The sequence below is a fragment of the Perognathus longimembris genome, chromosome 10 (assembly GCF_023159225.1).
Source record: "Perognathus longimembris pacificus isolate PPM17 chromosome 10, ASM2315922v1, whole genome shotgun sequence".
Lineage (NCBI taxonomy): Eukaryota > Metazoa > Chordata > Mammalia > Rodentia > Heteromyidae > Perognathus > Perognathus longimembris.
The window spans coordinates 69,715,537-69,730,485 of NC_063170.1; the positions used below are offsets into that span (position 1 = coordinate 69,715,537).

Sequence of the window (14,949 nt, forward strand, 5' to 3'; positions counted from 1 at the left end):
ATGCAGAGGCTTTTAAACAGTGAGGGAACTATGTGATTATGTTCAGTATAATATAGAATTCTGTTAAGTTTCTGTTTTCTTCATAATTATAGAGCTACATGTTGAGGCTTTGAATAGGTTCAGTTAATTCTAAGCAAGACTGCTATTACTCACAGATATTTCCAGTGATCCATGAAAGACCTCATTTCCAGGTCCTTTGCAACCTCTTTCCAACCAATGGGTTGTGAAGGAAAAGAATAGAATATGTTACCTTCTCTTTCCTTACCACCGAGATCATGGAACCATGAACTGTGACAAGGTGTTGTGGAGCAAAATGGCCTTGGCTATATGACCTACTGTATACTGGCTCTAGGAGTCCCACTATAAAGAGCTGCCTAAAAAGACTTTGTGTCAAGAGCCTTCCAATAAAGAAAAGCCCAGGCCCAGATGGATTCACCCCTGAATTCTATAAAACCTTTAAAGAGGAGCTAATACCAATACTCCTCAAGCTCTTCCACGAAATAGAAACAGGAGAAATCCCAAACTCATTCTATGAAGCTAATATCATACTCATCCCCAAACCAGGCAAAGACCCAACAAAAAAGGAGAATTACAGACCAATATCACTTATGAACACAGATGCAAAGCTCCTCAACAAAATATTAGCTAACAGAATCCAGAAACTGATCCAAAAAATCATACACCATGATCAAGTAGGCTTCATCATCCCACAGATGAAAGGCTGGTTTAACATGCGCAAATCAATAAATGTAATTCACCACATTAACAGAGCTAAGACCAAGAATCACATCATCATCTCAGTCGATGCCCAAAAAGCCTTCGACAAAATACAACACCCATTCATGTTAAAAAGCCCTGGAGAAAATAGGAATAGAAGGAACATTCTTTAAAACAATAAGAGCCATATACAACAGATTAACTGCTAATATCACACTAAATGGGGAAAAACTAAAAGCATTTCCCCCTAAAAATCAGAAACAAGACAAAGATGCCCTCTCTCCCTGCTTCTATTCAACATAGTGCTGGAATCCCTAGCCATAGCAATAAGACAAGAAAAGGACATTAAAGGGATCCACATAGGAAAAGGAGAAATCAAACTATCCCTATTTGCAGATGACATGATCTTATACCTGAAGGACCCCAAAAAAATCTGCTCCCAAACTCCTAGAACTAATAAACCATTTTGGTAAAGTAGCAGGATACAAAATCAATCCACAAAAATCAGCAGCCTTTTTGTATACCAGCAATATACAAGCAGAAAAGGAAATTATGGAAACAATACCATTTGCAAAAGACTTTGATTGCGATAAATGAAATTATGTATGTATATGAAAGTCATGGTTTTTATCTTGGTCCTTTTTTTTGGGTGCCAGTTCTGAGGCTTGCACTCAAGACCTGAGCCCTGTCCCTGAGTTTCCTTTTGGTCAAGGATAGAGCTCTACTACTTGAGCCACAACTCCACTTCTGGCTTTTTTGGTAGTTTATAGTAGGTAAGAGTCTCATGGACTTTCCTGCTGAGGATGGTTTTGAACTATGATCCTCAGACCTCCTGAATACTTAGGATTACAAGTGTGAGCCACTGGTGCCGGGCTCATCTTCCTTTAAAAAATATCCCATAGTAGTCTTAAAGGTACACCAAGCTATCAACGGCTTTATCTGACAGAACCAAGTAAACTGAGTTGCCTGAGAAGACCTCCTATTGGCTGCTTTAGCTTAGGCACATCTCTTCTTGGCTCTCCAAAGTAAACACTACTTTACTTCTGCTGACTTTCTGACAGTATCACTTTATTTTTTGCACATTTGAGAAATTATACCTTATTGATGACCTCAGCATTGACTGAAAACTTTAATGGTTTGATCATTTGCAAGTTTTTGTAAAGGAGTATCAGGTATATCTATTCTAGGTTGGGCAAAAAGCCAAAAGCTTATTTGGTTTGTCAGATTTTCTTTTTGTATGTTTGTTTATGCTGACAGCAATTCAATTAAGAATTTTGTACATTATGAAGGTGGATCAGCTCTTTAGACTGGTGAGGTTTTGTGATGTTTGTGTTTACTTTTGACCCATGGCTGCGAAGTTGTAGAGCTGAAGCCATGAGTCTCTGTGTCTCTGTCTATAATTTCAGAAAGACCCTGACCTCTCCCCATGTCAGCATGGGGTGTTTCACCATCTTTAGAGGGTATCAATAAATTAGATTATGATGTCTCTTAAGTTAAAGCATCTCTTTCACTGGCTTTATACAGTCACATAAGCATTTACTTACATCAAATGTTCCTAAACATAAAAAAAATACACTTAATACAGTTTTCCCTCACTATATTGTAGTTCACTTACTGCAGCTTCATTGTCTTGAGGGCCTTAAAAACTTCGTAAATAGGGGCTGGGGATATAGCCTAGTGGCAAGAGTGCCTGCCTCGGTATACCTGAGGCCCTAGGTTCGATTCCCCAGCACCACATATACAGAAAACGGCCAGAAGCGGCGCTGTGGCTCAAGTGGCAGAGTGCTAGCCTTGAGCGGGAAGAAGCCAGGGACAGTGCTTAGGCCCTGAGTCCAAGGCCCAGGACTGGCCAAAAAAAAAAAAAAAATCTAGAAAAACTTTGTAAATAGTAATCCTTATCTATTGTGGGAGTTACATAATGTAACTCTCTTGTGTTAAGTGAAAATCTGCGAAGCAGCAATAAGTGAACTGCGTTACAGTGCTGCTACTAGTGGAGTGGGGGGGGTCTTTTCTTAGTTTAGGAGTAACTCTTCAATATGTAGCATAGGCTGGCTTCAAGCTTGAGAGCTTCTAAACCTCCAAACTCCTGGATTACAAATGTGTACCACAACACCGGCTACTCGTACCCATAGTTCTTAACCAGGCACTTTTTTTTTCCCCTGGAATAACTCTGCATAAAAAAAATGTTTATCAGGATGGGCCTAGAAGGTGTTTGTCAACACATTCACTATCATCAGTATGATTTTATGGATGGATATTTCAAATTTGTGCTTATTAATAATAGAATTTTACTCTATTCTACTGCAATATTATTGATTTCCCTAACAAGTTAGTCACATCTATACTGTCACCTATAGTTTAACTCTATCAAAGGCTCTGTTAAAGGACAGAGAATAGTCTGAGTTCCATGGACAGTGCTATATAAGGTACAGAGCAGACTCGGGCATATGCTTCTGAGCCAGCGTTGCTTACAGAGTTGTCAATCTGAACCAGTGCTCCAGCTCAGGAGTTCCAGGGTGCTTGTAGTCCAGAGCTGATGTCTTATAAAGCAAACTGTAGACCCAAACTTCAGATGAACAGGACTGAATGAACTGAGGAGAGATTCCTTTTTGTTCCTGGCAGTACCAAGTTTGAACTCCGGGTCATATGCTTGTTAGACAAGTGAGCCACATCTCCTGATGAGGGAAATTTGATTGCAGTTTTCATGTTCTATTTTTTTTTGAGGCCATATGAAATCACCCTTTCACTTTCTCCTTAAAGTATAGTCGGCATGTCTTATTTGTAGATTTATCACACATGGTTTTGACTAAGTGTGGGAAATGGAAAGGGGTTTAAAGTCTTTTGAGATTACTAGGGTCATATGAACATCTAAACAATATGAGTATTGTCTTTTACTGCTTTGAACCAATTAGTTGAGAACGAAGGGCAACAGAAGCTTTTCCTCAGTGGCAGAGTTATGAGGTTTTAGGAAATAATACAGCATTGACCTTTAAATACTAGCTAATTAATTATTTAACTGAACAATACCATAAATAATCAAGGTTGCTTATTTAGGGTCTATCTCCAAAGAACCACATATCACAATGACATCCACCATGGTGTTAGCCCGATTTCTGTTTCCACAATGAGGCTACATAATTATAAGGAACATGGGTTTACTTAGCCCATAGATCTGGAGACTGGGCCAAGAGCACTTGACCAGCACTGCCCAGCATCTGGTGAGGGCTTTCCTGCAGCAGCACTAACACATAGTAAGATGAACCAAGAGTGCCAACTCAGTTCTCTTTACATGAAGCAACTCATGCTATTGTGGGGGCCCTACCCTCATGACCTCATTGAATCCTAATGATTTCCCAAATACTTCCAAACACTATTAACACATGACTCAGGATAAACTTTTAGACAATGAACTTTTAGACGATAAAATCAAACCATTGCAAACATGCAAGGGACTCAATAGTACTACCAATACTACTAGAGTACTATGATTGCTTCGTAACTAAAAGGCACCACAAAGCCCTGATGGTAGTAACACTCCCTCACTTAGAGATGCTTTAGGCAGTTCCCAAGTACTATTACGGCTGAGTGGTCTCAGAGGTGAAGCGAGCAGATTTTTAGCATCTCCAACAAAGAACTGAATGGAGACATACAAAAAGCAAGGTAGCAAAGCAAGGAGCTTAACAGGGAGAAAGTATAATAGAGAGAAAGTACACTGTTAAGGGAAACAGTTGACCTAGCTAGATGGCTTACCAACAAGTATAGTTTCTAATGTTTGGGGAGTATGGGACAAGTTTATAGTAATGATAGTGGGTGGTCTTAGGGAAATGAAGGATCATGACTTGGGGAGATTCCTGGAAGGAATCAGATACAAAGTTGCCATCCCATAGTTATCTATATGTGATGTAACCCATATTCAGTATTAGGAATTTGTTGCACAAAGGTCAGGCTGAGAACCTATACTGTTCCACTGTGCAGGTGCTTCAGTTTGGTTAGAACTGACCTGCAGCTTTTCTACCCCTAAGGAGAAGTCCTATCTGAAAACTGGCTACTAATTATCCCCAAGGAATGGCCACGGGAGGTACCAGGGTAGAGACAGAACTCATGGATGTCTCCTAGGGCGCGACTAGGAGAGGGAGGTGATTATAGCTCACCTGTCTCAGCACTACCTGCATAACTACAGGAACACAAAAATTTTTACTTCATAAAGTAATAAAAGGGCATATTTTTTCTATCATGAGACATCTCACAGAATAGAGTCAATTGCTTTCAGGGTTTTCCAAAGTCCAGTGGAAAGTATGCAATCATTTTTAATAGAGTTGAACAGGCCGATTAAGGTGAATTTTGTCTGATGTTACAACTACTCCAAGTAAAATCACTGTGTCAGCATCATTCAGGATATGAACAGGCTGGTAGTATGCTGCTGGATGTGGGCTACATAACCTATCTCAATAAAAAATACTGGTTGTTAGTCTTTACTTTTTGAAAAAGGAAAACAACATATACTTTTATAAACAAGTATTTTCAAAATAGCAGCCATGTGAGGAAGAAAAATATAAGAATCTGAGTTGAGAGTAGATAGCAAAGTAGCACATGGGGCATGCAGCTGGGGTAGGAATGTGTGGTGAAGACTAGACTGATTTAAGCTGAATTTTCCAGGTGAGGCAATATCTTCTATGTTAAGCAAAACATTATGGAATCCCAAAGGTATAAAGTAGAAGTAGGTCATTAGACTATACCTAAGCATCACAATGTGCCTGTGCTACTAGAAACAAAGTAGCCTCCTGCTAAGCTATGTTGCAAATGCTATTCACCACAGTGAAGTAGTTCCATGCTATTTTTCCCAAATGGCATAGATATAAACACTATCTCTTGAAAATCCTTACTTGGATAGCTATTTTGTCACTTACAATCTGCAGTTTAAAAACTTTTCATAAAGCGTGGTGCAATATCATGTAAGGTCATATATGTAATCCTAATCTATAGAACTTTAAATATATAGATAGCCATATTAAAAATTTCAGATGGTGGCGGTAATGACTTCATTTCTTAACTCTTTAATCATTAGTTCACTGAGAATATTCTTTTTTATTTATTTATTTTTTATTTTTTTGGCCAGTCCTGGGCCTTGGACTCAGGGCCTGAGCACTGTTCCCTGGCTTCTTCTTGCTCAAGGCTAGCACTCTGCCACTTGAGCCACAGCGCCACTTCTGGCCGTTTTCTGTATATGTGGTGCTGGGGAATCGAACCCAGGGCCTCATGTATACAAGGCAAGTAGTCTTGCCACTAGGCTATATCCCCAGCCCCTAGAGAATATTCTTGTTTACTAGAGGACTACTACTAATTCAAGGAAGCAATACCCTCAGGTATTCCAGTCTTTGGGCAGTGCTGGGTATGGAGCCCAGTGTGCCTTGTGCATGCTGGGCAAGCTGTCTATTACTGAGGTACATAACCAGCTCCAGAAAACACTCTACTCTTATTCATGGAACTATTAGATAAAATAAAATCAACTTAAAATGTTTTAAGTTTTATTTTCCCTCTTGTTCACTGACCCTTACTGATGAGGGAAAAAGAGTTCTGTTGGCCTTTATTGCCGTTTCAGGACTCTTTTATGAATTCTTTCCTTCTGACCACCCCATTCACCCATGGCTAACATTCCAATAAACAGTGGATAAGTTGGCCTTTTATAACTTCAGAACAAACAAAATATGGAGCATTTTTTAATCCACAATTCAGCACAAACAGAAAAAGAGGGTACAGACTAAAGGCACAAATCTGCTAACAAAGTTGGCATTTAAATAATCAACCAGAAGGCTTAGGATCTCAGAGTGAAATCATTTGGATATTAAATCCAACTGCACAACAGCAACAATATCAGTGTACATTAACTTCAGAATCAGGAAAAACTACAAAATGCTTCATTTCAACATTTAAAAGTAAAATAAAACAAGGTGAAACGTGAGGAGGGTGATTATACTGCATACAGCTGGGTCATCTTCCTATCTCGTCATATTTCTGATCTGAAGACAAGTTTAACAGCAAGTACATTGTTCTATAATTTTAAAGTTATCAAGTCTTTGTGAAAAGTACTTTGAAAACAAGTAGGTGGTAAAAAGGACCTTTTTAAATGTGAAAAATATTTAAAATTGGCTTTAACCCAAATTCCTATTTGTTATGCATGCCTGGCATCTTCAAATTTAACACAAGCTTTTCCCAAAGCAAATGAAACCCTTTTGTTCCCTGAAAAAAATGCTTATTTTCTTTAACTACTTAGCACGAGACAGAGGACAACCTTTATTCTGTACAGAAGTGGCCCCTCAAATCGAGAGTGGAGGGAGTGGGGGGGAGAGACACACTCAAGGATGACGTGAGCATGCCCACACAGCCAGAGTATCCCCTGCGCCTTGCCCCAACAGCTATGGGTAAAATGAACAACTAGGAAATATACAAAAGGATTCTCTATTATTTCAATCTCCTAGTCTTAAAATAGCACCTGCCCTGGCTGAGATCTAGTGCTGAAAAGCGCTAAGTCTCAGCAGCTCAGTCAGTCCGTTCGGCCTCTGTTTATGTAGCCTGCCCCCACTTAAAGCTGTAGAACTAAAGGAATGAGGAAGAAAATTTTAAAAAAGACAGATACACACACATACACAACATACGGTTTCCGATGAGAGTGAGGGCTCCATGCTTGTGGGGAGGAGGAGGAGGAGGAATATGCCGAATAACCCTCTGGTTTCCCACAGATTTGAACATGCTGTACTGTGGCATGAGGTCAGCAGAGACTGACTCCAGCCCTGCGAGGCTGAATTCTACCCTGACAAAGCAGTATCACTGTAATATGAAGCAAGAGGATCCAGGGCATGTTGGCAGCTGTACAGAGTGGCTGTTCTAGAAAGTAATAGCAATTCCAAACAAGAGATCTATGCTGTCACAAGAGGTAATCTTCAGCCCAGTTAAGCAATGAGTACCAAACACAGGCAGCTCAAAATATTAAAAGGAAGGAAAAGTTTTCTCCTTAGATCTGCTTTATGTCTGATGGAAAGAAACAAGGAGGGGGAAATTTGGAAGAACCGCTGGATACTCTGCATGGCAAATAATACACTAACAACTGTGGTCTAAGAAGAGGTAGGTACAGGCCTTCTGTTTCAGGCCGTAGGCTCGAGGTGAGGAGTCCTACAACTTATCACTTTACTCTGAAGCGGGGGGGGGGGGGGGTATTCTGAAAATGTCCTTCTGGTAATTGATATATGCCAGAACTTGAAGGTGTAGGAGATAACTTTGTTTTTCATGTATGCCCAGAGACCTTATGTGCATTTCTTTTTAGTTGACCAAGAATGGAAGTATACTCTTAGGCTTAGTTCCCATAAATAAGAAAAATAGCAGGGCTGAGATTTAAAGCCACACAGTCAAGTTCTAACAACTCTACATAGTGTGTGTGTGTGTGTGTGTGTGTGTGTGTATGTATATATACACATACACACATACATATGTGTATGTGTATTATGTATATGTATATTCCTTTTTAAGGAATCAGTGGAGACAAAACAGATCATCCATAATAACAGCAATCAGAAACAGAAAACATCCATTACAGTGGCATATGTCTGTGACTCTAACCACTAGGGAGGCTAAGGCAAGAGGGTCCACTCAGCCCTGGAAGTTTGGTGTTAGCCCAGGCTATGTAGGAAAACTCATGCATCTCATAAAAAATAAAAAGAAGAAAGAATATCTCTGTAGACTGGAGAAAGCTTTAAAGGAAGATACAAAACTTTAGATGAATTATTCATTCAAATATCCGAGGCACTATTCCAGAATCTGGAGATACAGCACAGAACAAACCCAGCCAATAAATAGAGTAAAATAAATTAATTAAAATACACCAGAACAAAGGAACCAGAGAGTGAGGGAGCCTCTCTGATAAGTGACATCTGACTAGAGACCTAAATGATGTGAAGCAGCTGGAGGAGGGCATTCCAGGGAGGCTCTGACACAGGAATGAGTGGTGCGTGTGAAGGAGGCATACCTAAGGGGTTTACTAACTAAGAGAGGGAAGGCTACTCTGAACAAGGTCACCTAAGCAGAATCCTGTGGTACAGACCTGAGATTGCTTTCTTTTATGAATAAATGCCTCTGAGACACATCTAGGATCGATCTGCATGTAGGTATACCTACAAGAATTCAGAGGGAGAGGCACGCTGAAGTTTCTGCCTTCACTATTACATACAATGGGACTCTTCAAGCCAAGAGGTTGTGAGGTAGGTTATTACAGAGCAGTGGGGTACTGGAATACAATCTCACTCATGAACCAATCACAAAATAATACATTTATACTGTTTTTCTCTCTGCTTTCTTACATTGGCTTCTAAGACACAAATTTAATCAAAATTGGCAGGTGTCTGACTCACACCTCTATAGCTACTCAGGAGGCTGAGATCTGAAGATCAAATTCAAAGCCAGTCTAGGAAAGAAAGTCAGTAAGACTCTTTATCTCTAATAACCACCAAAAAGCTGAAAGTGGACCTGTGCGTCAGTGGTAGAGCACTAACTAGCCTTGAGCAAAAAAGCGCAAGGACAGCACCCAAGCCCTGAGTTTAAGCCCCCTGAACCACCGAACAAAAACACCACACACACAAAAACAAAAACAACCAAGAATCAAATTTATAGCAATGCAAGCTATGAAAACTGCTAGTCAAGGTGGGTTTATTCTGACATGGGGTATAAATTGTCTTTCACACCCTGACTGGCCATCCACCAGAAAAGCTTAGAAAACCATGGGAGTCAGTGGGAATAACAAGCATAAATCTAGAAAGTGAAAATGTTCTGTGGGAAAACTTTTCCTTAAACCTTATTATTCTTGTTCAGAATTCTTAAAGATTTATTATGCTCTTGAAAATAAGAGTATTTTAGCGGAAAGCAGCAATTTGTTTAGAATAGCCTACTAATTTTATGTAATTAAACACTGATGGTCCCTCAGGGAAATATTTGAGATGTGTGTCAGCTCCAATAGTATATTCATAAGTATTGTCCAACACAAGCAAATCACCATAAAAAAGCTAACTATGGACTAGGTGCCAGTGGCTCACACCTGTAAGCCTACTCAGGAGGCTGAGATCTAAGGATCACGGTTTGAAGCCAGTCTGTGAGACTCTTATTTCCACTATACTACCAAAAAAGCCAGAATGAGAGTTATGGCTTAAGTAGTAGAGCACTAACCCTGAGCAAAAAACAAGTTCAGGGACAGTGCCCAGGCCCTGAGTTCTAGTCCCAGGACATGTACACACACACACGAAAAAGAAAAAAAAAGTAAACCATGTGGATACCACTATAAAACTACAGACAGGAAAAGAATCAAAGTGTTTATAAAGATGAGTCAATAGGAACTTCCAGACATAGCAGTGAGAGTTTAAATTGGTACAACTGCTGTGGATAACAATTTTGCAGTATCTGGTTAGTTATAAATATATCATAAAACCCAGTAATTCTATTTCTAGGTACATATACTAGAGAAACTCTTCATAAATTTACATAAGAACGCATATTTAAGAATATTCATCTCGGCAAGGTTTACAAAGCAATGACATATTGGAAACAAGTTTTATTTGTCCCTTAACATGAGACTCAATCTACAATTGTGGTATATTTATGGAACAGAATATTGTGTAACAGTTAAAATAAATGCATCATAACTATATAATTATATATCAATGTAAGTTTCAAAAGCAGGATGTGTGAAGTTATAGAAATTATATATATGCAAAGATAGTGATTTACATCAATATGAAAATAATTTATGTAAAATTTTAAATTACATAGATTAATAGTATATATTACAATGCATACATGTGCAGTCATATGTAATAGAGTGAGATCTTGGTCAATAATGGACTGCATATACAAAGTGGTCCCATAAGAAGATTCTAATGGAAGCTAGGCGCCAATGGCTCAGGTCTATAATCCTAGCTACTCAGGAGGCTGAGATCTGAGGATCAAAGCCAGCCCAGGCAGAAAAGTCCCTGTGAGACTCTTATCTCCAGTTAATCACTCAAAACAATCTAGAAGTGGTGCTGTGGCTCAAAGTGGTAAGGCACTAGCCTAGAGTAAAAGAGCTCAGGAGACAGTGTTCAGGCCCTGAGTTCAAGCCCCACTACCACCACCACCAACAAAAAGATTCTAATGGAGATGAAAAATTCTTACTGCCTGGTGACATTATAGATATTTAAATATGGCAATGCATGGCACTACTCACATGTCCACAGTGATGCCGTATAAACAAACAGGCATTGCCAATCATATAAAAATATAGCACAGCTATGTTCACCACATTAACACTTGATGGTGATAATAAACAGCTTTGCTACTGGTTTATATATTTTCTATACATCTTTTTTTTTTTTTTTTTTGGCCAGTCCTGGGCCTTGGACTCCGGGCCTGAGCACTGTCCCTGGCTTCTTCCCGCTCAAGGCTAGCACTCCGCCACTTGAGCCACAGCGCCGCTTCTGGCCGTTTTCTGTATATGTGGTGCTGGGGAATCGAACCTAGGGCCTCGTGTTGTATCCGAGGCAGGCACTCTTGCCACTAGGCTATATCCCCAGCCCTTTTCTATACATCTTATCATTCGTTATTCCTGCTTAAAAACAAAACTGCTGAGCCCTGCTGGCTCATGCCTGTAATCCTAGCCACCCAGGAGGCTAGGATCTGAGGATTGTGGTTCAAAGCCAGCCAAAGCAGGAAAGTCTATGAGACTATTATCTCCAATTAACCACCAGAAAACCAGAAGTGGCGCTATGGCTCAAAGTGGTAGAGCTCTTGCCTTGAGCAACAAGACCTCAGGGACAGCACTCAGGCCCTGAGTTCAAGTCCCATGACCAACAAAAACAAAACTAAAATAGCCTTGGGCAGGTTCTTCTGGAGGGATCTAGAAGCCCAGTCATCACAGGATATGAAAGCCCCATGCAGGAGGGAGAGAGGGAGGGAGGGAAGGAAGGGAGGAAATGGAGGGAGGGAAGGAGGGAAGGGAGGGAGGGGAGGGAGGGAAGGAGAGAGAAGGAGGGGGAGAGAGAGGGAGGGAGAGAGAAAGAGAAAGAGAGAGAACGAATGAACGAAAGAAGAAACAAACAAAAGGCCCAGGAGTGAAGAATCAAGAGACAGAAAACGGAACTAGAAATATAAACTAAAGTTAGCTACCCCAACTGAATACTTTTGATTTTTCTGGCAACCCAAACAAATGCTTTCACTGTAATTTTCATTAGCTATCAAAGATATGTTTAAGAATTTCTCAGTACATTTAACTAGAGAAAAGATTTGCATGTAGACTTGCATATTAGAAAAATTGAGCAGCAAAATCTTTAACAATGATTTTTATAAAAGGTAGAAAAAATCTTCATTGACAATTCTAACAACAGAAGCCCTCCAGCTTATTACAAAATTATAGTTCAGTGAATGAGTTTTTACATGAGCTAAAGGAATACAAGTTAGGTCTGCAGCTAGCTTTCTGGTAATCTTACTTGATACTGGGAGACAGTCTCAGTGATAAACAGGCCACATGTTACTTTGCAAAATGCAGCCAAAGGGTTAGAGATCTAATTTGGGCTGTTGACAGAAGTTGGTCATCACCAAATCAGCCTATCACCTCCATGTGAATCCCTACACACCCCCCATTTTAGTTTCCCTTCCCACCAAACAGGTTCAGTGCCTTGCTACACATGGCAATGAAAAGGAGGAGGAGTCTGGAAACCTACTCAGTTTACTTTCAGATCTCCTAAAACACTAAACAGGAGAGAGGGGAACAAGGTGAACAATCTATTACCATTCCTCATGAAGCATTAAATACAGATGTACATACATACATGAACAAGCAGAATTAGTATTTGCTTCCTGCCAGATAATGTTCCTCAATGGGACTGCCCTCCCCACCCCCCACCCACCATTTCTGAGAACAGCTCAGCTCTTGGTGATCTGAGATCTCTTTACTTTGTAATCACATGCTTCACACTGCCTCACAGAATATATGCCAGTAGCCTGTCCTGTTCCATACTTCTATTTCAGATGTACTCTCCCAGACACCCATCTCCAAGGCCTTCTGTGCAGAAACCTCATGTTTAGCTTAAAGTTTGCCAAAGAAATTCTAAGTTCTTTACTTCCTCTGTGCCAGCTGACACACCAAAGTCTCCAACAGCTAAACTGCACCAAGGAGAACATGACAGCTTAGTAGCAGTGGCAACAGAAGCAACACAGTAACAAAGCTTGCACTTTGACTTATGGAAAGTCAGCAGCACAGGAGATAGATAGTTCAAGGAATAAAAATGGTTCTACCCTTTTCTTGTAAAGACTTTTTGGTATGAACGTGTATTTCCCAACAATGTTTCCCAACTCAAGCCAATCACTGGAGAGAGCAATGGGCAAGGGTCAGTGTATACTGAATATACATTATAAATTATCACAAGGACCCCATGAGTATACACAACTATTTGTTAATTAAAAATAAAAACACGGGGCTGGGGATATGGCCTAGTGGCAAGAGTGCTTGCCTCATATACATGAGGCCCTGGGTTCCATTCCTCAGCACCACATATACAGAAAATGGCCAGAAGTGGCGCTGTGGCTCAAGTGGCAGAGTGCTAGCCTTGAGCAAAAAAGAAGCCAGGGACAGTGCTCAAGCCCTGAGTTCACGGCCTAGGACTGGCCAAAATAAATAAATAAATAAATAAATAAATAAATGAAATAAATGAAATAAATAAAAATAAAAACAAAGCCAGGAGCTGGTGGTTCATGCCTGTAATCCTAGCTACTTGGGAGGCTGAGATCTGACGCTTCTGTTTCAAAGCCAGTCTGTGCAGCAAAGTCCATGAGACACTTATCTCCAATTAACCACTACAAAAAGCTAGAAGTGTAGGTGTACTTCAAGTGGTAGAGTGTCAGACCTAAAAAAAAGCCAAAAAGCCAAGAGCAAAAGGCTCTGAGTTCAAGCCCCAGTATTAGTGGGGGGAGGGGGAGGGGGAGGACAATCCAACAGTTAAAGTATGGCTTGAGTGGTAGAATCAGGCCCTGAGTTCAAACAACACAACACATGGTCATTTCTCCAAAGAAGATAAGTGAATAGCCAATAAGTATATGACAATGTGCTTGACATTAACCATCAGGTAAATGTAAATCAAAAGGTGAATTCTAGAGGTACAGCTCAGTGATAGAGTATTTCCTTAGTATGTATGAAGCCCAGGGTTTGATCCTAAGCAGAGACTAAGGACAAAGAAAAAAAAAGTGATAGTATTTCACACTCACTTGGATGGCTATAATTACGAGGGAGAGCAAGAGTTTGTGAGAATATGGAGAGTTTAAACTGGAGCTAGCATATATCAGTGGCAGTAATGTAAAATGGTGCAGTACTTCTGCAAACTATTCTCTCAGCTCACTATAGTTACTATGTTATCCAGCAAGTCTAGTCCCACATGTATAGCCAAAAGAAATAAAACCATATGTATGCACAAAATCCTCCATACATATATTCATAGCAAAGTAGAAATAATGACAATGTTATCAACTGATAAATGATTATATATAGTGTGAATTAACCTCAAAAATTATCATTATTATTTTTGCCAGTCCTGGGGCTTGGACTCAGGGCCTGAGCACACTGTTCCTGGCTTTTGCTTTTTTTTTTTTTTTTTTTGCTCAAGGCTAGCACTCTGCCACATGAGCCACAGCGCCACTTCTGGCTGTTTTCTGTATATGTGGTGCTAGGGAATTGAACCCCAGGCTTCACGTATACAAGGCAAGCACTCCTGCCACTAGGCCATATCCCCAACCCCTCAAAAATTATTTTTAATGAGTCATTTCTCTGTGAAGTATTTCTTAACACGACTTGTTCTCTCTTCAACCATCCTACTCTTAAGATTAATCCAGGTTGACAATTTGGCAAAGTAGCAGGATACAAAATCAATCCACAAAAGTCAGCAGCTTTTCTGTACACCAGCAATAGACAAACAGAAAAGGAAATTATGGAAACGATTCCATTTACAGTAGCCAAAAAAAGAATAAAGTACCTAGGGATCAACTTAACCAAGGACGTGACGGACCTATTCAATGAAAACTACAAAAATCTAATAAGGGAAATCAAAGAAGACACAAGGAGATGGAAAGACCTCCCATGCTCATGGGTAGGCAGAATCAATATAGTGAAAATGGCCATACTGCCCAAATTGTTATACAAATTCAATGCAATACCTATCAAAATCCCAGCCA

The 14,949-nt window shown here is 40.0% G+C and overlaps 1 protein-coding gene across 3 annotated transcripts in view; it reads right to left on the reverse strand.

The window, feature by feature from the left end:
• Tmcc1 (transmembrane and coiled-coil domain family 1) overlaps nt 1–14,949 on the reverse strand; it is a 102,510-nt gene that overhangs the window by 36,916 nt on the left and 50,645 nt on the right. The window lies entirely within an intron of this gene.